Consider the following 27,991-nt stretch of genomic DNA (forward strand, 5'->3'; position numbering starts at 1 on the left):
CAAAACCACAAAACATTGTCTCCCTGCAAGAATCGGCCCTGCACTTGGTATCACAGTCAGCTCACATGCTTGTGATATGATTTTTTTTTTTTTGAGCCAACCAGTCAGCAACAGCGAGCTGACATAAACTGATTTAGCTGATCTGTGTAAAAAATAGAATAACAAAAAAATTGGCAACTTCTAGAATCTGACAGCCGTTTTGAGTGAGCATTAGCACATCATATCTTTTACAATATAATAATGCTTTGCAAGCAAAATCATTCACCGCAACTTCTAATAATCTTTTCGAATAAATTTACAAAGAAGGGGCCATAGGTTGGACGTGTGCTAACAATCTGACAAAACACAAAAGGTTGCAGAAGTAGCTAGTTGCGGGAAAATATACGGTGGAAACCACCTTCTCGGTGGAATCATCCAAAACCCCATAGAAAACATGCTTAGAAGTCTTGAAAAAATCTGAAAAATTCCACACATGTAGAGGAGATAGTGACGTACAAGCATATACAATTTTAGAAGAATTTTACTACTGGACGCTACGGCAAAGATATTTTTGTTATCTACAGTTTATACGTAATATACTATAGAAAAAAATTCTTAATGTCCCACAGCCAATATCACTACACTCCCGTAGCAAAATAGTACAAAACTTAAGTCCAAACTCAACTTGGTTTATGAGATCTGAAATTTTCAAATTGCAAAGAAAGAGTGAAGTTCTCTACAGTTGTTAATTTCATAACTCACAAATAAAGATGATTTTGGTCTTCAAATTTTATGTGCTTGTATGCTACCACCTCATCTATATAATTTGTAGTAAAGATAAAAAAATATATATACCCTCTATATGCGGAAATTTTCAGAATTTTTCAGAGTTGTAAGCATGTTTTCTTTAAGGCTTTCATGATTCCACCAGGAAGGAGGTTTCAGTTGAAAGTAATGGAAACATTAGAGAATACGAGAGAAAGTGAGTGGAATCAATAGTTTCATTCATGATCTTAATGTATATTTATACATGCTCAATGAGTGTCCCATCCACTAGGAGACATGAGAAACCGTAATTGTCGGTTTCTTTGATCGTGTGGTTCGTAACACTTCCCTTCAATCAAAATCATCTTCTATATACATCATGTTGAAGACTCCTTTAAATACCCTGGTATCAAAATCTCCTTAAATACCTATTGAGAAAAATTAGAAGAAAAATGATATAACATATATACTTGTATTAATATTATCTTGCTAAAAACCTATATGAATTAACATATTGGAAAAACTCAAAAAAATGTAATATTTATGACTTGAGGATCATTAGCAGGTCATACATATCAGGGTTTACTATCCTTGAACCTTACAAATTTCAAAGTACGCATACCAATTCTATGTACATATTTCTTGAATATTGATTTTGATAAAGACTTTATGAATAAATATGCAATATTATCATAAGATTTTGTTTGCATAATTTCTCTCTCTATTTTCTATAATTCACGAGGATAGAATAACTTTAGGGAAATATGTTTTGTAATATTACTCGTTATATAATCTGTTTATATTTGTGCAATACAAGATATATTATCATCATAGATAATAGTTGATGATACTAATGCACCAATGCCACATGATCAACGGGGAATGTTACTAACCATGTGACAAAAAAAAAAGTTGCTCCCATCTGTTGGCCAGTTGCACTATGAAGATCCTGACTTCATGAATGAAAAATCAATTTTCACTCATTCTCCCTCACAACTCTCTACTGTTACAATCACTCTACAGCAATAACCTAGCTAACGCTTGAGAGAGAAGTCAGGATGCACAGCAAGTAAATCACACGTAAGGCCGAAACGAAAGGAGTATATATTGTAAACAGAGAAAATGAGGCCACTCCTTGTCACACCTGGCGAGAACATGAACTAGCGGACAAGTGAGTAATACTCACGTGACATTTCAAAATTTGATACCTGCCTAGATGGTCCTCACCAAAATGAAAAGAATGAGCTTTCAACTAAGGATCAAATTGCCAGATGACAGCAAACAAACTCCAAAGGCCTCAAAATGGACCAAAACTCAGAGGACCTTCATCCATAGGACGCAGTTTGGTGACAGAACAATAATTCCTGAAGCAAACTTTTGAGATCGATCTTAGTTCACTCAGCAGTCTATTTAAACAACCAAGTGTGCAAACCTATTGCAAGCAAATGCATCAGCCATCATTTGGGACAGAGGAATTAGTAGCCAATGGGCTAAATAAGATCAAGAATCATCAGAAATAAATAACTTAACCAAATAAGAATATAACAAACGATCAGTCATTAAATCGATCTTCATAGTGCAATGCAGCTTGTTTCTCGTATTGATGTTATGACAACTGAGAGACAACAAACTACAAACGCCTCTCAGATCATGTTCCAGCAGGAATTCATCATTACACAGTCAGTTTTCAACTTCTGAAGAAAACATAAAGATCGACAAAGTTCATGGAAATCTTTTTTTCAACAACTCCCAACATATCTGCCGCAAGAAAAGGCCAAGGGTCCTCATTCGGAGCACCTTTTTTCACAACGCTATGTTTAAACTAGGTCACGACAGATCAAACATTACACATGCAAAGCCAGTAGCCTGTACCCAGTTATCTCTAAACTTTCCTCAATATTATTGAGAAGTTCTTACACCATACAGAATGCAAAGATATGTGAGCTAGACCACTTAGAAATATGTAAAACGAAATTCTAAGCATTGCCGGAGCACTATTGAAAGCAGAACCCAATTGGAGAAGGAATAAATCAATTTGTTACCACAGAAAAAAGAAAGAAGATTGCAAAAACTTTAATCAAACAAAGACAGGTCATGAGCTTCTAGGAGTGCCATGTAGGAAACTTTCATTAATGAAAACGAGACACATAGGGTAAGGCCAATAGCCATCACCCTTTACACTTCACTACAGGAATCACTACACTCTAAAACAGATACACACAATTATAGGTGGTTCTTTGGATGCGAAGAGTTGCACCGTGATCCTTTGGAAAAGAGGCAATAAATATATGAAAGAATGCAAATAGTATGGTAAATAACTTGCATGGTACTGTAAATCCAAATTGAGAGGGCTCAGCAAAGATAGGTTATACCAAAGCACTAGTATTCGATGTACTACTATTGAGCACAGCAAAGTCGCGAAATATGCTAAGGCAAAAGGCACAAATCAAAAACAGATTCAAATAGCAACTCAGAAGAACATAAAACATTGTGCACGTAACAGCACCATCACTTTGGGTGGGCCCAGCTTTGCCTTTGCTCTATCATACAACCCTACACCCACTATCTCTTTATCACCAAATCAACCCATTCTCATGTTAGTGGGATGCCCTGGTTATCATCCGTCAATAATGACTGTCCAAGGACAGCCACAAACATCAGAGAATGATTGGAGAGGCTCCAAAAGAGAGTGAGGGTTCCAATATGATACCCACAGCAACCCTGATTACTCAAAGACGCTTATTTCAGCCATGGTGTTCATCATCACCCCTCATCTGGATTCTATTTCTTCATTGCAGAGTGATCCGTACATCACGTCATTTGGGTACACCAAATGCTTACGGCATGTTTATGTGATCACGTTGTTAGATGTATATTGTAGATCCCCCTTTGTAGAGGGGCTTCTTTGTGTATGTACACTGTCGGTGACACAGGAACCAGGGGTCCCGAGTCCCGAGACCAGATCAGCAGTGTGCCACGTGGTGCTCTCCCGCGAGGATCATCTTCGCGAGGTGCGAGAAGACTAAATCCCGAAAAAGAGTGCTCGGGGTCATGAACAGTGATCCCCGAGTACCCGAGTTCCCCGATGACCCGAGAAGACCAAGTGCCGGGAAGAGAGTGCTCGGGGCTGTGAACAGTGGCCCCCGGGCACTCAAGTCCTCTGACGACCAGAAAAACCAAGTACCGGGAAGAGAGTGCTCGGAGCCGTGAATAGTGACCCCCGAGCACCCGAGTACCCCAAGGACCAAGGAAGTTAGTTCCGGGAGAGAGTGCTCGAGGCCGTGAACAGTGACCCCCGAGCACTCGGTTCCCCGAGGACCCGAACAGCCAATTCCGGAAGAGAATGCTCGGGGCCGTGAACAGTGGCCCCCGAGCACAAGAAAGGGCTTATCCGGAAGAGAGTGCTCGGGGCTGTGAACAGTGACCCCCGAGCACTCAGTTCTCCGACAGCCTAAGTCCTTCGCCGGTGGCCCTCACAGAGGTCCAGCGGTGAGGTGTCAACCAGTGAAAGGCCCGATGCAGCATTTAAGAGGGCACGTGGCCTGTCACTTCCAACTGCTCCTGCCACGCTCGGTGTCAGTCTCTGCCAGGCAGCGAGGCGTGAGGACATTTAATGCACGGATCCCATCGCGGGACATCCGACGCGCCTCGGGATAGCATCGCGAAGCCCAAGGCGCCCCGCCTACCGCCCTGCTGTGTTAGGTGTACAAGACCGAGCGGGCACGCTGGGCTGTTTAGTGGCTGCCCGGTGTGCCCTCTCCGCGGCGCCCGTTGCAGAACGGCATGATAACGAACAAGACTAGTCGGGGGCGTGTTTTCAACCCTCCCCGTCACTTCGCGCAGCAGCCCATGATGGTTGCTTTCTATTTATGACGCCTCGGAACTCGCACCCTACCTTTCTGGGCACGCTACCGCCTCGATGGGTATTTAAGGCGAGGCGGGCTCCCTGGTGAAAGGGGCCGGTTGACACAGAAGTAAGAGTGAGAGAAAGACAAGGAGAAGGTTGAGGACAGGAAGCCGAGGAAAAAGACAGTCTCAGTACAAGCACAGAAGCTGAGATCACCGAAGAACAAGGAGCCCGAAACTCTAGGCTAGACAAATATTTTTGTAACCAGCAACATCTCTTAGAGACATTCTCAGAGCATTTATAACACACACAGGAGTAAGGTGTTACGCTCAGTGCGGCCCGAACCTGTCTAAAAACCTCCAGTGCATTTACTACTTCTACATCCGATCCTTCCATCCCACCTGCATCGCATTTACGCCCATTTATTTCACCCGCAAAACAGATTCAGATTCAGAATCATCCCACCGGCCGAATCTCAAAAGGGGTCCCTCTGGTTCCCTGCTTGAGGAGTTCACGCTCCGACATACATTCTCATTTTCCAGTTCTTATTTCAAATTTTACTTCAGATTTTCTCTCTGAAATCCATATGTTTAATCTGTCTGATGAGATGCTCGATTGGGCGAGAAAAACACGCTCTCATTTTTCCCGTTGATAAAAGAATCCCGATCGGTATGCGCGCAGACAGTTGCCGCTGACCTAAGTCTGTTGTGGTAGGCTGTGGTGTCCGGTGCCATGACAGTACACCGAGCATCACCGAGCCTCTATGGTTCTCGAGTAATCCTACAGCTTGAGCAAAGAGTGGTTGGGAGCCTAGACCCCAAGGGCGGGCTGTCGATGCTCGATCTGGTCAGTCCTTCCCGGACGTCACCGAACCATAGGACCTCTTTGTTATGCCTCAGTCTGTATATTTTGCCGGTCCGAGTATTCGAGAGGTCTCAGGTTAAAAACGAGAGTAGTCTTCAATGAGTACCGCACTAACAGAGCGCACCAAACAAAGGATTTATTTCTATTTTCTAAAGCTTACAGATCAACAACCAATAATGAAAGCAGCTCGACCGCAAGGGCCTCCGTGCCCAGGGAGCTGCTCGAACGTATGGGGTCCTCGGGCAGTCCTACCGCTCGGGCATGAGTGGTCGGGACCGCCTGGCCCTAGCTCTCTCTCATGCTTTCCAGTGCTCGGGCGCTCCGTCCAAGGGAACCAAGTTCCCGAGCACCGCGAGCTCGGAGCGCATACCCCTCCTGGATCGGTCGACTGAAATGCTAACAGCTGTCCGGTGAGTGGCTAAAGTCATACGAATTTACATTATTACATACTCAGCAATCTATTGTTCCTGAGTTATCCTCGGGACCCTCGCATTTTAATCTGTTCGGCGAGATGATCTCCTCGCGCACAAAACCCTGCCCACGTGCTCGCTTTTTCCGAAACGACAGAACAGACAGTAGATAGGTGTACCGTACGAATGGCGATGTCTGACTGAAGTCCTTCATGGTGGTCGTGGTGTTTGGCCAGCTTGACAGTACCCCAGGCACTACCGAGCCTCTGGGGTTCTTGAGTAATCCTACTTCTTGAGCAAAGAGTGGTCGGGAGCCTAGACCCTGGAGGCGGGCTGTCGGTGCTCGGTCCCGTCCGTCCTAGCCCGAAGACCAAACCATGGAGACTCTTGGTCGCAATTTCGCACACACATGTCTCGATCTGCTAGTTTGAGTGATCGCAAAGTGGAAAAGTGTTCACTGGTCGTGACGTGCTCCGTGCTGGATCGACCTATCTCCCGAGCAAGGAAGTTCATACCTTTCTCTTGACTTAGCCGCTGCGAACTCGCGAGGGCTCGGGGGCTGAACGCACGGATTGGTCTCACTACTCGAACGATGAGTGGTCGGGGCGACTTCGTTCTCGGGGGAGGAAGGTCGAGCTCGGTCCGGCTAAGTACTCCTCGGTGCATCAAGTGAAAAGCGAAAAGACTTCAAGCATCCAGACAAACATCGAAGTTGCGATATTAAAGAAAGACTTCCATTATATTCAAAAGAACTATTCGGAGGGATCACTCCCATATTTACAAGTCAAGAAACAAAAGACAAAAGACTAATCTATGTCGGCGGACTCTGAAGGCGGCGAGGAGTCTTCGCTGCTGCTGCCACTGCTCGGTATCGACAGCGACTCCCGCGTGAAGCACGCCGCCACCTCAACGGCGACGCTCCGGACAGCCTCCCGGGCGGCCCCTCCTTGGGCCTTGACCACCCCTTGCCGGACTGGCTCCAGCGAGAAGTTGGGGTCTCGGCTCCGGTAGCAGGCCAGGACGTGCTCGGCCACCGCTTGGACCAGAGCGCGCCCCTCCCGGGATGCCAACTCCTGCACGGCCCGGGGAAGAGCCTTCAGGCGCCGACTGATCTCCTCGAAGCCGAGGGCGATGTGGCCGATGGTCTCTTGATCCATCCCCTTCTCGCCCACGTCGACTCGCCCGAGCTCGGCAACCCTCACGGACCTCTGTGCTTGCCGAAGGATGTCTCGCATCATCAACTTCACGTTGGCTCGCTCAGCGACGACAGTCTCGAGCTCGTCCTCAAGGCTTAACCCCTCGGCTGCGCTGGTCGGGATGCCGCTGATCGTCAGGGCTTCGGCTTACCCCCGCTTCACCTGCTCGCTGAGGGCAGCAAGGGCCTGCTCCCGGGCAGCCAGCTCGGCCTCCCATTTGGCGGCATGGTCCTCCCTAGCAGTTAGGGCCACCAACGCCGTGGCAGCCTCCACTTCTCGCAGGGCAAGATGCTCCTCCCGGGCGTCCTGAGCCGTCGCCGTGATTTCGACGTCAGTCTCGCGGACCACAACCTCCTCCCGACGGTGGACTTCGGCACGACTCCGCTCGAGTTCGTCGTTCCGACGGGCTAAGTCTGCCCGAGCAATCTCCGCAGACTTCTCGCGCTACCCGATGGCCTCCTCCCGAGCACGGACTAGCCGCTCCCTAGTGAGCAGTTCCGCGGCCCGCCGCTGCGATGCCTACTCCTGCGCGGCGACAGCCTCCTCGCGCACCTCCTCCAGGGCCTCCTGTTCCCCAGCCACCGCACGCATTACCCTTTCATGGTCGCGCGGGCCGAGGCGACGCGGGACTTCAGGAGCCGACCGACTTCTTCTAGGCGCCCCTCTCCTCGACAAGGGCTCCAGCCGCTCGATCACCTCCCGGGCGCTTCCAAGTACGTCCGGGAGGGGTTCTGGTGCTTGGCTGGACGACGGACGGGCACTGGGTCCCCTGCGAGCCCTCTCCGCAAAGGCGCTCGTGGTCCCCAATGACGGCCACCTCGGCGCGACCTGCTCTGCCCTTGGGGCGAGCTCGACCGGCGCCGGCTGCTCGGGCGCGGCCGCTGCTTTCGTATCAGGGCAGGGCGGCGCCTGCGACTCTGTGTCCGCGGGCGCGCTCAGCTCGGGGGCGGGAGCCGGCTTTGGCGCCTCTGGTCGTCTTTGGTCTCCGGCGTGGTCCTTGGGCGGCCTGAAAACAGAGAAAGGTTAGTCCCCTAACTTACATTCGGGCAAAACGCGCTCGGGAGAAGAAGAAGACTCACGCCGATTTTGGTCCGCGGTACTGCCACCGGGACTCTGGAATCTTAAACTCCGGGCCCTGCAGCTTCGGCCCAGAGTCCGCCTTCCTCCTCTTCGGCGGGGGGCTTTGTCCCTAGGGCCGTTGAGGGGCCGCCGTGGAGCCCGTCTTCGGCAGCGGGTCGGCCCGGGCGCCTGCTGTGGCGCCGCCGGCCTGACCTTGGTCTTCGGGCACCCGCGCCCTGGACCTTGCCTCCCTCCTTCGCGCCGCCCGCCGACAGCCGCTGCCGGGGAAGCGACGGCGACGAGGAGGGGCGACGGTTGAGGCACGAACACCCGAGGGCGCTTTCCTTTGTCCCCCGGGACCGTCGCTCCGCTGCCGGCGGCACCTCTCCCGCCGGCCTGATGGCTGCTGCCTGCGGCAGCCCCACAGCCGGCCTGCGGCCCATGAACAGTGGCCCCGGAGCATTCGGTTCCCGGAGGACCGAGAAAGGGCATATCCGAGAGAGAGTGCTTGAGGCTGTGAACAGTGACCCCCGAGCACTCGATTTCCCTGACGGCCTAAGAAGTCCTTTGCCGGTAGCCCCCACAGAGGTCCAGCGGTGAGGTGTCAACTAGTGAAAGGTCCGATGCCGCATTTAAGAGGGCGCGTGGCCTGCCACTTCCAACTGCTCCTGCCACTGCCTGGTATGAAGGCGTGGGGACATTTAATGCACGGGTCCCATCGCAGGACATCCGGCGCGCCTCGGGATAGCATCGCGAAGCCCAAGACGCCCCGCCTGCCACCCTACTGTGTCAAGTATACAAGACCGAGCGGGCACGCCGGGCCGTTTAGTGGCTGCCCGGTGGGCCCTCTCCGCGGCGCCTGTTGCAGAACGGCATGATAACAAACAAGACCAGACGGGGGCGCGTTTTCAACCCTCCCCGTCACTTCGCGCAGCAGCCCATGATGGTTGCTTTCCATTTATGGCGCCTCGAAACTCACGCCCTCCCTTTCTAGGCACGCTACCGCCCCGGCGGGTATTTAAGGCGGAGCGAGCTCCTCGTTGAAAGGGGCTGGTTGACACAGAAGTAAGAGTGAGAGAGACAGACAAGGAGAAGGTTGAGGACAGGAAGCCGAGGGAGAAGACAGAGTCTTAGTACAAGCACAGAAGCTGAGATCATCGAAGAACAAGGAGCCCGAAGCTCTAGGCTAAACAAATATTCTTGTAACCACCAACATCTCTGAAAGAGACATTCTCAGAGCATTTATAGCACACACAGGAGTAGGGTGTTACGCTCAGTGCGGCCTAAACCTGTCTAAAAACTTCCAGTGCATTTACTACTTCTGCATCCGATCCTTCCATCCCACCTGCATCGCATTTACGCCCATTTATTTCACCCGCAAAACAGATTCAGAATCATCCCCCGGTCCAATCTCAAAGGAGGTCCCTCCGGATCCCTACTTGAGGAGTTCACCCTCCGACATACACTCATACTCTTGTATATCTGCCCTTTCGGGATATGGAATAGATTAGTTGCACGGTTCTAACATGGTATTAGGGGCTCATGGCTCTCGATCCCCATCTTGCTGTCGCCGGTGAGCCGCCACTGTAGGCCGCAACTGCACCTCCATCTCCCCTTTTCCCTTCTTCTCCCTCCACTTCCACAGCTTGTCCAGCTTGAAATCAAGTCAAGCTGCTCCTTCCAAGCGCTTTCGAGTCTGTAGTCTCCAACAGGGACTACAAGGACTTCAATCCAGGCTGCTCTAGCTCGGGTAACATCATAACCGGGCCCACCACTGCATGGATCTACTCAATCTGGCGCATCATGGATCTGCTCAGGCGGCCAGCCCTAAGCCGAGCTCCGCCTCCCTCACGTTGAGCTCACACGGCCACCCGATCGCTCGTTGGATCTATTGGCTGCAGCTACCTGCTAGCCGCCACCACCTGCTCCTTGGCCCTGGTCGTTGCCTCATGCGTTCTTCGTCGCTCCTTTGCTACAGCCTACTCCACCACTAGCATTGCCCACTCCCCTCCACTGAGCACGACAACTGCCTCTCGTAGGGAGCAACTAAAGTAGCCGCTCTACCTTGTGCGTCGTGTACAAAAAAAGCAGCGCGTTCCTATTCTTGCTAGTAGTTAGCATCCTTTAAGAGACCGGGAGCTATTCCAGTTCCGTAGTGTCTGGTGATATTCAATGGCACTAACTGGGGAAAGTCTGCGATGCATATGGAGATCCACATTGGTGGTTAGTAGCTATAGGGCTACCTCACGGCAAGCGGGCACGTCCATCTTGTCTCACTCTTCTGATTCCAATAACTTACCCAACGAACGCAGCTGATGATATCGATACTGCTCTTCTTGACGCTTTCGAGGCCGAGATGGAGACTCACCAGTCCTATCTCGTCGCCTACGAGACCTCGCTATGCGAGGAGACCTGTGCCAAGACCATCTTGTTTGCAAGCATAGAGGTCGACCGCTCAATGTCCCTTAAGGGCCTCACCACTACGCAGCTGATGTGGGTTCGCCTCTGCCACAGTTATGCTATTCGCAACAAGGCAACCTTTACCTTGCTATTATGGAGGCGGCCCAGTTGCTTCACCAGCTGGACTCCAATGTGGAGTTCTACAGTCAAATGTCCACAGTTTAGCAACGTCTAGACAGCTTAGGAGCGAAGATCTGTGTTGCTAGCACTTACAGCTGTTGTGACCATCACCAGGGTTTGGGAGAATTTGTCCTCACATATTCGTCTCTCGGCTCGGCCCTAAGTTGCAGACTGTCATATCTCAGCTGCTGACATGGGGCGCCTACGCCCATTGCTTGATGAGGTGATGCATGAGTTGTGGGCTAAGGAGATGTGTCTTCGAGTAATGACTGTGAGCTAGGTTCGACAATCCACCTCTGCACAAGTCCCTTCTTCGGCGCCCACACCACCCCAAGGTGCCTTAACCTCCTATGACACCACAGCCCTCCCAGGTGGTGGCTTGGGGCCCCTACTGGTGCCGTTCATGACTCCTATGATAAGCCAAGTCACAGCTCATGTGTGCTTCACGAAGTAGCGAGAAAGCATAAAAGGCATGTCGCAGGGGATGGTCTTAGAGCTTTGGTGGTGGTTCTTATCAGCGAACTCTCGTTCTATGTCTACCACAGAGCAGGAGGTCCTCGCCCTATTCCGTCACCTCACTATTGCAGCTTCTACCTTAGCAACCGAGCTGCTCAAGCTTCTAGTTCCACACCTCCTTTTTCCCACCCAGGTATATCATCCACATGATTCCTCGATTCTAGTGCGTCCTTCCATATGACTCCGAATTCGACTCATTTATCTTTTGTGTCGTCTCCCACTTCACCACTCATGGTCCAAACATTAGATGACACACCCCTTCCTATTGCAGGACAGTGCACTCTTTGTACTTCCACCTTTTATGTTCCTATTGTCTCATGTTCCTAAACTCACGATGCAACTTTTGTCCGCCGATCAGATCACATCACTAATCATGGATGCCATTAGGGATGAAAACAGACGGGATAAATCCCATCTCGTTTCAATCCATTTTCTACATTTTTTGGACCATTTTCAGGACTTACACGAAAATAGGATGAAAACGGTTTTATTGTTTTCCCAACCGTATTGTCAATATCCCGTTTTTAATCCAGAATTTCCTGTTTTTCCAATTAAAACTAAACTTCACAAATCATAATATAGCCCGTAGACCAAGCCCAGCAAACCCGCCCAAATATCACCCCTATCCCAAACTTCACCCAGATTCCAGTAGCCCAGTCTTAGTCAATTGCCAACTTACCGATGTCGTTCAAACTCTTCCACCTATGCCATCTCCAACCCTAGTCTGTGTGTCTGTATGTTTTGTCATGTACTCGAGTTACAACATGGTGATTGTTTTCCATTTGAGACTTATGTCATTACGTTATTTATCTTTGTATGGTATGAATTATTTTTATTAGTATGAATTAATTACATGTCACATCAAGCTTGGAGTCATGATTCTACGGGTCGGTGTTTCCTATTTGACTTATCAATTCCCAACCAATACTAGTGTGTTTCCGATCGAATTGATTCGTTTTTTTATATCTCGACATTCCCGAGTTCATACCCGTTTTCGGCTTTTCTGTTTTTTATTCTGTTTTCGAGAGAAAAGGTGCAAATGAAAACGGTTAGAGGTTTTCCCGACCGTTCTTGGCCATTTTCATCCCTAGATGCCATATCACTCGAGCCTGTCTCTTGTTGTTTGTAGGATCTTGCAATGACCAGACTCTGGTAGAGAGTAGCATCGACCGAAGGGGAGAGCTTGACTTGCTGAGCTCGAGGTGTACCTCCATTGGAGTCTAGCAAGGGTTGCAATCTGCTAGCCCAACCTTCTATAGAATCTTCAACACGTAGGCAGATTGCCCCAGCTTGATACCGTCCAAGTTTTTGGTGCACCTTGATGTCGAGGTAGTACCTAAGCGCTACCAAATCACTCATCCAGAATAGGTTCATCTCCTACTTGAACTCATTGATGCCGCTAGTGTTGTCATCGATGATGATTAAGTCGTTGACGTAGATGCCCATGACCAACCAATTCTCGCCTTCACCTCGCGTGTACACTCCGTGTTCGGAGCAGAGTGGCGTCCAACTTCTCGTTGCAGGCACATAGTGCTTGGCGGAAACCGTGGAGCGCCTTGTGGAGACGCAACACATTGTACTTGTGCTTGTTCTCGATGATGCCAAGCAACTGCACAACATACACCTTCCGGAGATCACCATTCAAGAATGTTGACTTGACATCCATATGGTGAACCTCTAAGGATTGGTGCGCGACCAAGGTGACTAAAAGCCGCATGGTCTTTAGTCGGGTGATAGGGGCAAAGACCTCATCGAAGTCCACCCGTGTTGTTGGACGTAGTCCTTTGCGACCAAGAGCGCCTTGTGCTTCACAATGTCAACATGTTCGTCGCGTTTTACCATGTACTCCAAGTCGATCACACGATGACTTGCAAGGAGATCGACAAGGCTCCAGGTCCTGTTGTCAGTAATGGAGTCCATCTACTCCTGCATCGCGTTTCGCCAGCACACTATTCTACTTCAGCGAGGGTGCTTGGTTCCTTAACACACCATATGAAGCTCGTTGAGGTCGAGTTGGCACGGTGCGAACTCTTATGGTGTTGTCGAACCGAGGATGTTGTCGATGGTGCTGTAGCATTGGGGATCATCTTCTTCAGCAGACGCATCAAGCCTGGAGTCGTGCATGGACTTGAGTTCGATCCGCCGCAACACAAGTGTCGCTGGCGAAGATGTTCGGCCATGGTCCAGGGAGCCCACATGCGTGTCGCACACTGGCTCCCTGGTGACCAGGTACCCACTGTAAAAGGGTTGTCGCCGTTCACCTCGTACTCCTTTAAGCTCCATTTCCACCACGTTGATTCGTCAAATACGACCCGCGTCACATGCACGCGCTTGCTAATGGGGTCGTACACCTAGTACGCATCGGACCTGCTCTTGTAGCCGACAAAGATCATCTAAGTGTTGCGATCGTCAGGCTTCTATGCACGACGTAACCAAATGTGCAGAGGAAGTGTATAGCCTGTCGCTCACCATGCTAGGCCTTGTATGGCGTCTTCCTGTATATGCTCCGAGTCAGCGCACGATTGAGGATGACGACGACCGTGGAGACAGCCCCACCCCTGAACGCTCCAGGGAGGCCATTTGCCTTCAGCATGCTTTGCGCCATGGCGACCATTATCTGATTGCGACGCTCAACAACAACGTTTTGTTCCGGAAATAGGGAGCCGTGAGCTATCACTACACGTCGCGCTGTCTCCACCTCCACCGTCGCTTGGAATCGTTCGATCGCTGTCGACCCTTGGTCCTTGTGAGAGGACTGAGCCACACGTAATGGCCCATGTCGTCCACGAGCAGGAGGAAATAACGGTTCCCACTCGACGTCGTGGGTGCGATGGGCCCACATATGTCGCCGTGCACAAGGTCAAGGATGTGCACTGCGCGATTAGTCACCAGCTTGGGAAGGATGCTCGCTAGGGATGAAAATGGACAGGGTAAATCTCGTCTCATTCCGATCCGTTTTCAAATTTTCAAAACTTACACGGAAAAGAGATGAAAATGATTTTTTTGTTTTCCAGATCGTATTATCGGTGTCCCGTTTGTAATCAAGAATTTCCCATTGGGATTCCCGTTTTTCCAATTGAGATTTAACTTCACAAATCACGATATAGCCCATAGGCCAAGCTCAGACAGCTAGCCCAAACATCACCCATATCCTAAACTTCACCTAGACCTCAATGGCCCAGTCTTAGTTGGCTGCCGACTTGCCAATGTCGTTCAAGCTCTTGCATCGCCTCCAACTCTAGTCGTTGTGTGATTGTGTGTTGTGTCAAATACTCGAGTTACGATATGATGGCTATTTTTCAATTGACTTATTTCATTATGTAGTCCATCTATATATGGTATGAATTATTAATTATGTATCGTGTCAATGCTTAAAGTCATGGTTCTACGGGTCGATGTTCCTGATTTGAATTATCGGTTCCCGACCGATACCGACGTGTTTCCATTCGGATTGGTTCAATCTCAATATCCCGATATTCCCGAGTTCGTACATGTTTCCGGCTTTCTCGCTTTTTATTTCGTTTTCAATAGAAAATGTGAAAATGAAAATGGTTAGGGGGTTTTCCCGACTATTCCCGTCTGTTTTCATCCTTAATGTTCACCTTTGCTTCCCAACGAAGCAGTCGTCGCAAGGTTGATCAACATGATCAATCTGTGGCAGCCTTCGCACCATGGCCTGCTTGGAGAGCTTGCGCAGGGACTTGAAGCAGAGGTGCCCGTAGCTCGCGTGCCAGCGTCATGCCTCCTCTGAGCCTCTTGCCGACATACACTAATCACGCAATGTCAAGGTTGAGCATGTAGAGCCAGCTAAGGGAGCGCCTCACCCTCGCCAGCAGCCATCGATCCGAGTCTCAAATCCTCAGGACGACGTCGTCAACCAGCACATGGCAACCGTTCTTGTCAAGCTGGTTGATGATGATGATGATGGTGGTGAGTTGGGGAATAAAATACACCCCCCGTGAGCATGCGGTGCTCGTCGGTCTTGCAGGTGAACAGGATCATGCTGCGCAACTCAATGTCAAACGACAGTGCCCTGGATTCCAGTCGATCTCAAAGGAGGCGTGCGACCCAATCATGTGGTTTGTGGCGCCTATGTCGAGGTACCATAGCCGACCGTTGGGGTCCTCTCGATCCACTTGTGCAAATCCTTTCACCTCGACCAGCCAGAGAGGGTTATGCCGCAACAGAGGGGATGCTATCACAACAAGTTGCTAGTGGATAGGGTACCCTTAGCCATCAAAAGCGTGGGCTCGTCGTCATCGCCCTATGTCAAGTGGGCCTCGGCCCGCTTCGACTTGCTGCGGCAATCCTTCGCCCAACGGCTGAATTTGCCACAGTTCCGACATTGGTCCTGGCCACCTCGATGGCCAAACGTGTTGGCGTTGCGGTCGTGCAGCTCGTTGCCGTGACCGCGCCTATGGTTTTTGCCATCACGACGATGGGAGCCGCCATCGCCGCCGCTACTGGATCCTCCCTCGCCATCATGCTTCATGCGAGCTAGCCACTCCTCAATGAGTAGCTTCTACCCACCATTGTCGCCTAAAGAGCCGAGCTTGTACATCTGCTCCATCGTGCGCAAGCGACCGTCATCTCCTCAATCGAGAATGTGCTCAGATCGAGGGTTTTGATGGAGATGGTGACCTACTAGAGACGTAATGGGACAGCCTGCAAAAATTTTCACACCACCTCAACATTAGTGACTTCATCCTCCAGTACTCGGAGGTTGTTGGTGAGGTTCGTAATCCTCATGGCTAAGTCATTGATGAACTCGCCATCGTTGAACTCAATCTCGCCGAGCTTGCATCGCAGCTTGTGTGTTAGCTTCATTGACACGCTCGACACCAACGCGGTCGACGCAAAGGTGTCGGTGAGCTACGACGGCCTTGACACGGAGGAGTCCTTGACATCGCACCCCTGGGAGCTCACGACGACATAGCAGCGCCTGGACCGACAACACAGGCTCTGAACACACGTGAGAACACTTGGGAAACACCGAAGAATTTGTGCTGCAACTGTCATGGCGTTTCCTGCTCTATTCCTCTTATATAACAGCAAGTAGGCAAGTCTTAAACCTGGCCTTAATGTGGCCTTAATGGCCCTAATGAGCATAACAACGAATAAAAACACCACATAATGGTGGCTGTTACAGCAAGATTTATTCCAACATTAAATTATAAGTAGAATTGTTCATTCCAATATGTAACACCACCAGCAGCAACAGCAATAATAATAAGTTGAAAAACTGGTTACTTGTTATGGTACAAGCCATCCTAGGTTAGCAGCAAATTGAACAAAATACCCAAGGTACCAGTTCAGGATGCTACAAGGCAAAAGCTCTCTATAGGGCAGTTAGATCATCGCAGCCACTGAAGAACAGTACAGGTAAAAAAAAGAAAGATCAAAAGACAATGTGCAAAAAAAATCTGAAAAAACCAAAAGAATGCATAGGAACTAGCAAAATGCATCATCAACACTGCACAAGCATAATAGTTGTGATGGCTCGAAGAGAGCAATTTCCAAAAAAACATTTTATGTGCCTCCATATGCACCCAGTTCCAACAGGAGTACAGTGCGTAAACATGCTTATTCAAGAAATTATTGCATGAAATTTTGAGATGAACAAAGTTGACTGAAGGTATCTTTAGTGAAGCAGACTAAACATTACTATTGCGATAAGTTATTGCAAATAATTATAGTGTAAAAAACGGGGACAGTTCCAGCAAAGGAAACAGTCCAAGCTTGCCAACAAACAACACAAGGAGTTAGAAAAAATACAACAAGCAAAGAAGTTAGAAAATTAGTGACAGAAGGGGTGGGATACAAAAGCAAAGAAGATAAAAAGCACGAAGCAAAAACAAATTCAACTACAGAAGAAGGAAAACAACATAAAATATTTATGTAGGGAGCAGTAAATATGCATCTCAGTGGGCTCAGCTTCGCCTTTGCTCGATCATACAACTGCCATCTCTCATCACCAGTTCAAACTGTTCTGGTTTTAGTAGAGCTGCCCTGGTTATCACCCATCAAGAGTGGCATGACCATCCAAGGACAGAACCACCATCATCAGCGCATAATTGAAAAGGTTGCAAGAGAGAACAGGGAGGGTTCTAATTTGATATCCACAGCAGCCTCGATTGCTCAAAGGTACTTGTCAGCCATGGTTGTTGATCATCGCCCCCCCCCCCCCCCCTCATAGGGTTTTTGGGAATTGAGACAGGAACTAGTGAGGTGGCACTGACTTAGCTTGCACCATTGACCCAGGTCCCAGGTTTGAATCCTGGCAGGAAGGGGAGTGAAGAACAACCCTAGAGATCATGGTCGGCAACACAACAACCAACAAGAATCATCGATTGGTAGATCACCAACAGAAAGAGATCATGCCAAAGAGGATAAAGGAATAAGTAGATAAGAGCGCAAAAGAGAGAAAAAAAAGAATCATGATTGAAGTTTGAAACAAGCAAAGAAAAGAGCACATCAGCTATCCACATCAGTTGCTACAGTGGCTAAAGAGCCTTCAAAACTGCTCTAGGTGATTATTTAGAAGGTTCAGCACTGTTTGGAAGGCTATTTACAAACGGACTCCCAAAATTCAGGGGATATTCAGACCTTTTCAAAGAAACAAAATGTCACTTGAATGGCTCAGATTTTCCCCATTATCAACACAACTGCAATTTATGGTGGAAGCACCATGTATCTCTCTCTTTCTCTCTCTCAAAATGAACTTTTAAATGGCATTGTTCATTCAAATACGCAATGCGACTGCCACCTGTCACCACCAGCAGCGGTAGGAGCAGCAAGGGCAACAGCAGCAACAATTGACTGCAAAACTGGTTACTTGATATGGTACAAGCCATCCTAGTTAAGCAGCAAATAGAACAAAATATCCAAGGTACCAGTTCAGAAGTTGCTAAAATGCAGAAGCTCAGGGGAAGTCAAATCATCACAGCCACTCCAGAACAGTACAGAACAGAAAGGAAAGATCATAAGGCGCCATACGTTTGGTAAATACCTTCTGTTGTGTGTAAAAAAACACCAGAAAAGACACCTGTACTAAACCAAAGAAATGCACACCAAGACAGGTGAAATGATACAAGCATATCGTATGACCACAGAAAGAGACGAGAGGAGACTGGAGGAAGAGGCAGTTTAGCGCCTGTTTGGAACACAAATTTACCCCATATGAGTTCCACAGGAAACTGCATATGGCATATCCTGAACAAACCCCTTAAACCACAGTTCCCACTCCTTGCTGCTACCACTGACCCATCAGCGGCTGCTCAAGTGAGCGTCCAAGCCATTGTGTCGCGACGCAGCTGAGGGGGTGGCCCCAATGAGAGGAAGCTGCCTCTCAGGGAACAGGCCAAAGCCAAGTCCGTCATTCATTATTGCTGTCATCAGCAGAAGTGGCGGCATACTTAAAATGGGCATGGGGGTTCAGGTGAAACCCAAATTGTTTAAAAAAAACTGCACCCACACCTTGGTACCAAGTTCTCTGGTGTCAACTGAGACTGCTTGCCCTCCTGAAGAAGATCCTAATCAAACAATGTGTACATGTAGTTTAGTAGTGTACATGTAGCAACCAAATCTGAAACTAACTGAACACAGAGAGAAATATCCAGATTTGATCACTCATCTTTCCCTGAAGAGTGATCAGGAGTACAAGAGAGAGAGATGAGGAGGCATACTTGTCAATTCCATCCTTATAGATAAATATACAGATATATACTCCCTCCGGTTCCAGAATACATAGTTGGAAGGCGAGTTGAGCTCATGGCAATGGTAATGGCAGACTAATCCAATCAAAATTTTGCAACCAAAATAGCCACTACCACTGTTGGAGGTTCAGCTCGCACTTCCAGCAATCAAACCCCGAATCTGATACCGCACCAGACACTACCACCCTGCGGTTCCCAAGCCCCCATACTGCCAAGCAAGACCATCTAGGCAGACGCGAAAGCACGGTGGAGGCGGCACCGAATGTGGAGGTCCAGTCACTGCAGTCCCTCAGGAGAAGGGTGGTTGTCAACGTAGAGAAGGTCAACAGTTCGACCACCATTACACAACAGGGACTACAGTGTCAGGTTCTGGGTTTAGGGTCAGGGCATGTGCAATGGTACATGCACACCACATGAGAGGGAAGAGGATACTGAGGTAATTTAACCCCCATTTTTTCAGATAATGGAATATCATCTGCCGGCCCGGCATCATGAGACGCACACAGCCAAGTTTAAGCCCCATTTGGGACACAGACTCACTGAAAATCATCCTACGAGACCTGGTCTCATACTCATCCACAGGGTAGGGGGAGGAGAGGTGGTGATGCTGTGGTGGTGATGGCGAGAACGCCAAATCGAAGCAAAATATCGCAAGCAAGCAGTAAAAAATCCATTGTTGGCTCTGACCTCAGACATCGCGGTGTTCCCTGATCCACCAGCTGTAAGCCAAACGAGACCCCAACAAATGTTTTCCACCCCTCCGGCTGCCCGAGGGGGCCTCCAGGCTGACGCGTCTGATCGCAGCGATAGGGGTGGGGCCGGAGAAGCGGCGGACTTAACGTGGGGCACGAGGAGAAACAAATGAGAAGCAGCAAACGTGACAAAATGGATGCATGAGAGAGAGAGAGATTTGGATTTCCTCTTGCAAGGCTCACAAGAAAGACACAAGAAGCAATCAAGCCAAGATCGGATGGATCTCCACTTCACGCCAGTGGCTTCCATGGGAAAGAAGAAACCAACTCGAGAAGAGGCAGGACACCTGGATCTAGATCTAGGCGTGTTCCGCCGGCTCGAAGGCCGTTGCAGCACAAGCCTGCATGGTTGGGAAAGGATGGACAACAAAACATGGGAATGGGAACCAGACGGGTGAGACCAACCGCTTCCACCACTAACACCACCACGGACAGCTGCCCAGGGGAGGGCCTCCTGGCCGATGCGTCACGTCGGGTCAGGGGTGGCACCAAGGAAGTGATTGGCCCGCGCCGGCGCCAATGGCGCCATTCCTCATCGCCCGCCATCCCAAGTCCCCAGAGAGGTCCCGAGTTCGATCTCCCACAGTAATCGACCACCACGGCTGGTTCGGCATGTAGAGGGTTTTAAGCAAGAACCATAAGGGGAAGGATGTTGGCGTGCGTAGGGCAGCCCTCACGTGTTACCTCAGATTGCCTCCTATTTCCTTTCTTCCATTTTTTTTTTCGAGATGCGAGTGGTTTGCTCCAAGGCTCTGTTTCTTCAGCCGACCGAAGCCCAACAACCTGCATTACCACGCAATACAAGGCTTAGGATTCTGCATGGTGAAACTCAAACTGTGTATAGTTCAGACAAGAATTTAGGAATATGAATGCAAGCGGTTCCCTCAGAAATGACAGGAAATGCTGATGCCGGTATGCAAAAACCCGCAATATCAAATCCTGATACTTACAGCATTTGTTGGGCCAACATTTAACTGATTTCAGCAACCTCCGCATCTTAGCAGAAACAAGGTAACAGCATAGCAGTAATCAAGGTAACACAAACATGTTAGCTTCATGGATTGATGCTTACAGGCACCACACCCTCCGTGACCTCCCCATGCACACCGCTGTTTCTTCCATAACAAGTAGAACAAAATCTGAACCAACCTGTAAATACAGCGACGAGGACAACAGTAAACATTCAAATTCCTAATGCCCCAATCACAAGCTCTAAGAGGACACTAATGCATGAGAAAACATAACAGAGGAAGAAATATGGAAACTTGAGGCTAGGCTCATTGAACTGTCTTTTCATTAAGGTATAAGTAATTCTCGGTAGATCTATCCCATCTAGTGTTTCAGAGTTTTCAAATTTTTCATTAAAACAAATCATTGGAGCAAGTAGCAAGAAATGAATGATGGTCAATGAATAAGCTTTACTCGATGGAATAACTCCATAGAAAGGTATATTGCACTTGTTATCACAAAGATTATCCGCGCTACAGTGCCACCAACACTAGTGCCTGACCTGAACAGGCTTCAATGAGGTACCAAAGTTAATATCGATAGCTGCCCCCTATGGTTGGAGTCATGCATATTTCACCCATGTCAAACTATCATTGCCCGTCCTCAGGGCACCAGTTTTTATCCCTCACATTCCATCATTGAGCATGAATCAATGCGAGTGAGATCTCGAAAATGAAAATTGTGGTTATTGACAACTGCGAGAACAGGAGGCTCAGTGCAGGCCCATTAATCATACAAGTTATGGTCCCCCAACATGTAAGATCAGAAGAGGTACATAGCACAATTGTTACTTTCCCATCACATGCCCCGTATTTCGATCCGTTTTTACACCCCTGTGTGACCATTTTTTCAGCACCCAAATGGTTGCTCACAAATTGTAAGCCGTCCAATTTGGATGCTTCCATTTTTCAAGTAAAATGGAACTGTCAAGTCACATCAAAACCCTAACCCACGACCCTAAATCAAACGTTGGTATCTTAGTTTTCTATGTACCTCTGAGTGGGTCATACTCATCATTGCCACCCATCAGTTAATCTAAAACATCAACTAAAGTAATCACAGAAAGAAAAACATACACAGAAAGGAACATCAAATTGAAAGAGAAAAGAAATTATGAGAAATAATATGTAAGTTCAAATCACAAGAGAACCGCAGCAAATATATAACAAAAGAGTGCCGATGGAGTGCAAAGGAGAACCATGAAAGATGTGAGGAAACTAATTGGACATAAGAAAGAGATAATTTAACCTCTTTGGAACATGGCAATAACAAAACAAAGGTCCTTGCTGGTGAGGGTGCGGATATGCCCTCTGTTTGTGGCCAACCCGACCAGAGAGTATCAGAACTTCTATATTCCTCAAAAAGTAAGTAACATCATTGCTATTGCATACCAATTACAGTTGTGGCACTAGTGGCTGCTGGAAGTGAGAACAGCCATCACAGCAGTCAAGGGATATTGGCCGTCAGTGTTTTGTCAGGCTGAAACAAGGGGGGTTGCAGTGATGCAGGGCATCTAACTGTTACCCTCACTTGATAGCGCATAACAAGTCCTAAACAGTAACCCATGTGACCTTATAAGAGTGCCATAAATTTAGAATATGGTCAGTTACACCATCTTACTGAACTGAATGCGCAATTTTGCAGAAAATACATGGTTTGTAAGACAACAGACAATTAGAGAAGCAAAATGAGAAGTTGGCTAGAAGTTTAACAAGAGAAATCAAAGAAAAGTCCCATTCGCTTCAACTTGGGAGCAGGATGTTGCTACTTTGCACATGTTGGAAAAAAGCTTCAAAGATGGGCATAGAAAGAGAAAAAAATGTAACATATACCATCACAGAAGCATTACTAATGTTGAAATAGCATTGTGAAGGCCCAGCTTCACCTTTGCTGTATCACATAAACCCAACCCAAAAATTTCCCTTCATGCCAAAACTACTCATTCAGTCCTCCTAGTGCAAGTGGAGATGGCTGGTTATCACTCATTGGAATAACCATCCTAGGCAGAGAACCACCAACATTAGAAAATGACTGAATATGCTCCAAGAGAGGAGAGGAGGTCAGCTCCTATCTGATAGTAGCTGCCTTCATTGCTCAAAGGTCAGCTTGTCAAATAAGGTTTATTATTCTAATTACCCTTCTTCAGCATTCCAACCCTTCAATCTAGAGAAACGTGTCCAGGTCCATTGCAAATCAGATGTATGCCTCAAATGCTCAAAAGGCATCATGTATATGTGATCAACATTCATACTAATGTGATCAGTTTTGCCCCTTGGACACAGTTTACTTCTCTTTATCTTTGCATTATACACTCTTCCTTTTCAGTGCAAAAGGAGACACTGTTCGGACTTCCTTTTTAGAAGTAGTGGACCAAAACCCAGGTGTCCAGGTCTACGGACCAGTTTCCCCAATCAATTCCATGCAGAGAAAAAGAGAAGGATTTAGACGTGCCAATGCGGTGATCACAGGACACCCCAGGTGGGTGAATTGCGGATTCAAGCACGTGGCTAGATGTGCATTTTCAGTGCTCACAGCGAAAACCCAGGGGTGATATTGAAGTGAACTCATTCCAAGCAAGCAGTAAAGCTCTTGGCAAAAGAGCCATCCATCACTGGTAAAAGTTCACATACCACATCATATGACCAAACCCTAGATTTGGAAGTTGAACCAAACAGCACCACCCTACGGTTCCCAGCCCCCACCACCACAGGTCTGCAGCCTCTGCCTGCGAAGAGCATCCAACCAGATGCAAGTGTGTGGTTGAGGCAGTCCCTAAGGTGGAGATCTGGATGCAACATGTAGCTAATTCTCCCACATCAAAAACTGATCATATGTATATGAAGTTGGCAATGGCTTCAAAGATGAATGGCGAAAAAAAAAATGTGAAGCATACCGTCATGACAGCACCATCAAAAGTGAAATAGCATCAAGAGGGCTCAGCTTCGCCTTTACTCAATCATATAAACCCAACCCTAACATCTCTAGCACCACAAGCTACTCATCCTGATGTCAGTGGAGCTCGCTGGTTACCACTCGTCTGAGTGACCGTCCTAGGCACAGAACCACCAAGGAATGGTAGCATAGGCTCCAAGAGAGGAAAGGACCAGCTCAAATTTGATACCCCACACCTGCCTCAATTGTGCTCAAAGGCATGGTCCCAGAAAAGGCTGATCATCATTGCCCCACATTGGCACTTCGGACCTGTTTGGGAGAGCTCCAACTCCAAGATTGCTCAAAGGCGCTCTCAAAAAAGGTTGATCATCATTGCCCCACATTAGCACTTCAGACCTTTTAGGGAGAGCTCCAGCTCCAATGATTAGAGCTAGGTATCTCTAGCCCCATGAATTCGTGAAGCTGGGTGAGGGGTAAGTTCAGCACAACATTAGTAGCCAGGGGACAAGTAGAGCCCATGGCAAAATAAACCAATCAAAAATTGGACCAAAATAGCCATCCATCACTAAAAAAGAGAAAAGCTCACATATCACCTCGGATGAACAAACCCTAAATTTGGGAGCTGCACCAGACAACACCACCCTACAGTTCCCAGCCCCTGCCACTGCAACCTCTGCCTGGGAAGAGCATCCAACCAGCAACAAGTGCATGGTCAAGGCAGCCCCTGAGTGGTGATCTGGATGCAACATGTAGCTAGTTTTCTCACATCAAAAATTAATCATTTGTGTATAAAGTTAAACAATGGCTTCAAACATGAATGTAGAAGAGAGACAATGAACACCACAATGATAGAACCATTAAAGGTGAAGTAGCCATAAAGAGGGGTTAGATTCGCCTTTGCTCAATCATTGGAACCCATCCCTAACATTTCTTGCTGCATAGCACCCTGATGTAAGTGGAGTTGTGCTGGTTATCACTCATCTAAATGACCATCCTAGGCACAGAACCACCAACAAGGAATGATCACATAGGCTCCAAGAGAGGAGCCAGGTCAAATTTGATATCCATAGCTACCTCGATTGCTAAAAGGCATGCCCTCCAGAAAAGGTTGATCATCATTGCCCCTCATCAGCGTTCCATTCCTATATATAGGCTGATGTAAGTGGAGTTGAGCTGGTTATCACTCATCTGAATGACCATCCTAAGCACAAAACCACCAACAAGGAATTATCATATAGGCTCCAAGAGAGGATCCAGGTCAAAATTGATGTTCACAGCTACCTGAATTGCTCAAAGGCATGCCCTTCAAAAAAGGCTGATCATCATTGCCCCTCATCAGCGCTCCATTCCTATATATAGGTCCAGGTCCATTTACACATCAGACAGCAGCCTCGAGTTCTTGTGACAATTGGCACATGCATGCATACATAAACACATAAACAGACAAGAGAGCCAGCACAAGTGAAAGACGAGTGTGCACGAGAGAGAGAGAGAGAGAGAGAGAGAGAGAGAGAGAGAGAGAGAGAGGTGAGAGAAGCAAGCAAGGGAGGAAGGAGGCTATAAAATCATGACCATGACAAAAAATCCATCAATGACTGCCCAGATCTTGTACTGCCCAAGCAAACCCCAACCGGAAGCCACTGCAAACCCACCCCAAGGTTCCCAATCCTCCACCACCGCAAACACCAACGGCTGCTCAAGTGCCTAAAAGCCGACGAGAAGCAGTAGAAAGGATGGCCCTAAGAAGCGCAGATCCAAGGGGTCACCATTAGGAGTTCAGATCCATCCAGATGTAGCTTGGTTTTTTCTTAGCTTGCTTGCATTGATGGATTTAATTAGCAAGGCACCATGCAGCACTCAAAATCAACAACTGAATGGGTGGAAGAAAGATTTGGATTTGATTAAGAACAAAACCAATCCTTAGAATAAGGGAATCATTCTTCTGCTGCTGCTGCTGCTGCCGCTGCCGCCCGGAACGAGCATCCATGCAAGTGCATGGTAGAGCAGGCCCTAATGTCGAGTTCTAACTTTAGCATGAGGCAATTTTTCGACATTGGAAAAATATGAAGCTGACACTAATTTCAAAGACAAGACGAGAAAAAAAACAATGTGAAATGTACAGCAAGTATTGAAATAGCGTTAAGAGGGCTCGGCTTCACCTTTGCTCGATCATACAAACCAAGCCCTCACATCTCTTGCCGCACAATTTACTCATCCTAGTGTAAGTGGAACTGCGCTGCTTATCACGTGCCTGAATGACCGCTCTAGGCACAGAACCACAAACACTAAGGAATGATCAAATAGGCTCCAAGAGGAGAAGGTCAGCTCAAATTAGATACCCACAGCTGCCTCAATTACTCGATGGCATGCTCTTCAGAAAAGGCTGATCATCGTTGCCCCTTGTCAGCACTTCATGCCTTTATTCCGAAAAACAGTTCCAGGTCCGTTTACATGTCAGAAATGGCCGCCCTGAGTAAATTTCCCATTATCACTTACACTGGGTACTTCCACCCAAGTCAGAAAACCACCTCTTTGCATCTCATCTCATCTCATATCCCAATCCCATTCCGACTGCCCCTCCAACTGCCACGAAGTTAGAGAGGGTGAGCAGCAGGGAGGCTAGGAAGTAGGAACATTCAGAGGTCAAAGGTTCAGAGCAGAGCAGAGTGCAGCACTGCACAGCACACAGGCAACAGCAAGGGAAGGAGATCACCTGCTGCTGCTGCAGCTGCTGTTGTCATGACAGGAGTAGAGAATCATGGCATCGTGGCTCATATGTCCATCCATAATCCATCCATCAGGAGTAGCGAAACAAGGCACCGCGGCCGACCAAACCCTCAACTCGGAAGCCGCGTCAGACACCACCATACGGTTCCCAGCCCCTGCCGCCACCAATGCCAAGGTAAATGGAACGGCGGAGAAGCGGCACCGTAGAAGCGGAGGCCTAACACGACGGATACTCCAGTGAATGGTCCGCGCACAAGCCTCAATTCGGTCTGGGGTTTGGGTTCAGGGAATCTGGGGTGTGAACATCCCACAAATGGATCATGCATGCATACATACACACAAGCATACACAATTGAGAGGGAGGGGTTGAGAGAGAGAGAGAGAGAGGAGGAGGAGGAGGAGACTGCAGCGTACCAAATCAAAAAAATCGCAACCAAACGGTGAAAAAGTCCATCAATGGCGGCTCAGATCCCGCGTTGCCCAACCACGCCCCCGACTGGAACCCGCCGCGGACCCCGCCCCACGGTCCCCAACCCCAACCCCTGCCACCTTTAACCGCCGCAGCACTGCCGACTGCCATTAGGGCCTCCAAGCCGATGCGTAGCGGCGGGGCACGAGGCGGGAGGGAGGGGTGGCCCCGGGGAGGCATGGATCCGAGGCGGGCCGCCACTCGGAGGACGGGCCAGAGCCAACCGCGGCGCCCTTCCTCATCGCCGCCGTTTAGTTCCCAAGGGCCGCGGGTTCGGGTGGTGTGATCACTGGCTGCCGCGGCAGGCGCAAGTAGCAGGAATGGCTCACATATCCATCCATAATCCATCAATCCATCCATCAGGAGTAGCGAAACAAGGCACTGCGGCCGACCAAACCCTCGACTCGGAAGCCGCGGCAGACGCCACCGTACGGTTCCCAGCCCCTGCCGCCACCGATGCCAAGGTAAATGGAACGGCGGAGAAGCAGCACCGTAGAGGTGGAGTCCTATCGCGACGGCCGCTCCGGTGAATGGTCCCCGCACAAGCCTCTATTCGGTCTAGGGTTTGGGTTCAGGGAGTCTGGGGTGTGAACAAATGGATCATGCATGCGTACATACACACAAGCATACACAATCGAGAGAGAGAGAGAGAGAGAGAGAGAGAGAGAGAGAGAGAGAGAGAGAGAGAGAGGAGGAGGAGGAAGATGAAGACGACGAGGAGCCGAGGAGGAGGAGACTGCGAGCGTACCAAATCGAAAAAATCGCAACCAAACGATGAAAAAGTCCATCAATGGCGGCTCAGATCCCGCGTTGCCCGACTACGCCCACGACCGGAACCCGCTGCGGACCCCGCCCCACGGTCCCCAACCCCAACCCCCGCCGCCTTAACCGCCGCAGCACCGCTGGCTGCCATTAGGGCCTCCAAGCCGATGCGGAGCGGGCGGGCACGCGGCGGCAGGGAGGGGTGGCCCCGGGGAGGTGTGGATCCGAGGCGGGCCACCACTCAGAGGACGGGCCGGAGCCAACCGCGGCGCCCTTCCTCATCGCCGCCGTTTAGATCTCAAGGGCCGCGGTTTCGGGTGGTGTGATCACCGGCTGCCGCGAGCGGGGGCAAGTAGCAGGAATGACAGATTCGAGCGCTCGCCTTGCATGCGCCGCCACCCGCGGCGGCCTCACACTTAAACTAACGAGTGAATGAATAATCTGGTCGGA

General features: G+C 48.9%; 1 long non-coding RNA gene across 7 annotated transcripts; it reads right to left on the reverse strand.

Moving 5' to 3' along the window:
* Positions 1 to 962: 962 nt before the first annotated feature.
* On the reverse strand, positions 963 to 27,991 carry LOC133883377 (uncharacterized). Of its 7 annotated transcripts, XR_009902864.1 has the most exons (6): positions 23,585 to 27,991; positions 20,634 to 20,832; positions 20,368 to 20,466; positions 18,693 to 18,748; positions 1,638 to 18,604; positions 963 to 1,172 (listed from the first exon to the last, which is right to left on the reverse strand). It is a non-coding gene; the product is annotated as an uncharacterized LOC133883377 (long non-coding RNA). The 7 variants fall into 7 exon arrangements; XR_009902859.1 differs by having other exon boundaries at positions 963 to 18,604; positions 27,528 to 27,991; XR_009902861.1 differs by having other exon boundaries at positions 963 to 18,604; positions 26,725 to 27,991.

Source organism: Phragmites australis, chromosome 10 (genome assembly GCF_958298935.1).
Source record: "Phragmites australis chromosome 10, lpPhrAust1.1, whole genome shotgun sequence".
Lineage (NCBI taxonomy): Eukaryota > Viridiplantae > Streptophyta > Magnoliopsida > Poales > Poaceae > Phragmites > Phragmites australis.